This window comes from Triticum aestivum, chromosome 7A (assembly GCF_018294505.1).
Source record: "Triticum aestivum cultivar Chinese Spring chromosome 7A, IWGSC CS RefSeq v2.1, whole genome shotgun sequence".
In the NCBI taxonomy this organism is placed as follows: domain Eukaryota; kingdom Viridiplantae; phylum Streptophyta; class Magnoliopsida; order Poales; family Poaceae; genus Triticum; species Triticum aestivum.
In genome coordinates this window covers 637,213,734-637,215,965 of record NC_057812.1, presented here as the reverse complement: position 1 = coordinate 637,215,965, position 2,232 = coordinate 637,213,734, and the positions used below count along the sequence as shown (strand labels likewise).

General features: G+C 48.1%; 1 pseudogene; it reads right to left on the bottom strand.

The window, feature by feature from the left end:
* Positions 1–497: 497 nt before the first annotated feature.
* LOC123154073 (NEDD8-like) lies at positions 498–964 on the bottom strand (annotated as a pseudogene).
* Between the last annotated feature and the right edge of the window lie 1,268 nt (positions 965–2,232).

Genomic DNA, 2,232 nt, shown 5'->3' with positions numbered 1-2,232 from the left:
AAAAGAAAAACCATTTTGTGCGACCATAGATATAGAGTCAACCAGGCCATAGCCTGGAGGAGAAATTGGTCCATTCTATTTTTTTGCGGGTCAAAATTGGCCCATTCTACGACTGAATTCTGGACAGCATTTCCGCGTGGTTCTCGTCTGTCCGATCCAGTCGGACGGTCAGCATCGTGCCTTATAGCGGTAAAAAATTGCATATCTTTGATTGGTTAGTGCAAGTATCTTTATTCAAACGGCGAGGCAACATTTGCCTCAAAACAAATTTTCATATCTTTGATTTAGTGGATTGGTGGTAAAAATATATGAACGGATGGGAAAAGATTATTGTGCAGACAACTGTTGTGATTGTACGTACATGTAACCTGGCCTCAAACATTATGGCTTTAAAGAGACTCAAACACTGTTCAAAAAGTTCCAACCAAAATCATACGCAAGAAAAAAAACCAAAGCTACACCCTCATGGAAAAGCGAGCGACCATAAGACCCAAATTCTAGCAGGCACCGCCCCTGAGGGCGAGCACGAGGTGGAGCACGTAGCCGCCCTTGACCTTGTACTTTTGCACCGTCTTGTCGGCGGCCATCTGCTTGCCATCGAAGATGAGCCTCTGCTGGACGGGCGGGATGCCCTCCTTCTCCTCGACGTGCTCCTTGATCCTGTCGGACGTGTCCGTGGGCTCGATGTTGATCCCGATCTCCTTGGCGGTGGGTGTCTTGACCTTGATGGTGGTGCCGTTGCGGAGGCGGAGCACCAGGGGATGCGTCGACTCCTTGTGCACGTTGTAGTTGCCAGCAAGCGACCGTCCTCCAGCTGCTTCTCGGCGAAGATATGAGCTGCTGCTGGTCCGGCGGGATCCCTTTCTTATCCTAGACCTTGCCCTTGACGCTGTCCACGGTGTCGCTGCCCCTCCACCTCCAGCATGATGGTTTTACCTGTCAGGGTCTTCATGAAGATCTACATCGTCTTAGGCGAGTCGCGACTTGAGTCGTCGAGGCTTCACTGGCGGCGAAAAGAGTTGTGTTTCGATCTCTTCTAGGTTTCTTTCGGGGACGGGGACCTCGGACTACGCGGATACACAACAAGGACGAAGGGACAGAGTGAGAAAAGCGAGGATTCATGTGTGTGTGTGTGTTGGAAATATGCCCTAGAGGCAATAATAAATTAGTTATTAGTATATTTCCTTGTTCATGATAATCGTTTATTATCCATGCTAGAATTGTATTGATAGGAAATTCAGATACATGTGTGGATACATAGACAACACCATGTCCCTAGTAAGCCTCTAGTTGACTAGCTCGTTGATCAATAGATGGTTACGGTTTCCTGACCATGGACATTGGATGTCGTTGATAACGGGATCATATCATTAGGAGAATGATGTGATGGACAAGACCCAATCCTAAGCCTAGCACAAAGATCGTGTAGTTCGTATGCTAAAGCTTTTCTAATGTCAAGTATCATTTCCTTAGACCATGAGATTGTGCAACTCCCAGATACCGTAGGAATGCTTTGGGTGTACCAAACGTCACAACGTAACTGGGTGGCTATAAAGGTGCACTACGGGTATCTCCGAAAGTGTCTGTTGGGTTGGCACGAATCGAGACTGGGATTTGTCACTCCGTGTGACGGAGAGGTATCTCTGGGCCCACTCGGTAGGACATCATCATAATGTGCATAATGTGACCAAGGAGTTGATCACGGGATGATGTGTTACGGAACGAGTAAAGAGACTTGCCGGTAACGAGATTGAACAAGGTATCGGATACCGACGATCGAATCTTGGGCAAGTACAATACCGCTGGACAAAGGGAATTGAATACGGGATTGATTGAATCCTCGACATCGTGGTTCATCCGATGAGATCATCGTGGAACATGTGAGAGCCAACATGGGTATCCAGATCCCGCTGTTGGTTATTGGCCGGAGAGTTGTCTCGGTCATGTCTGCATGGTTCCCGAACCCGTAGGGTCTACACACTTAAGGTTCGATGACGCTAGGGTTATTAGGAAGACTTGTATGTGATTATCGAATGTTGTTCGGAGTCCCGGATGAGATCCCGGATGTCACGAGGAGTTCCGGAATGGTCCGGAGGTAAAGATTTATATATGGAAAGTTGTTGTTCGGGTTCCGGGAAAAGTTTGGTTTTTTCTGGTATTGTACCGGGAAGCTTCCGGAAGGTTCCGGAGGATTCCGGAGGGGTCCGGAGGTCCGGAAAATGTTCCACCACG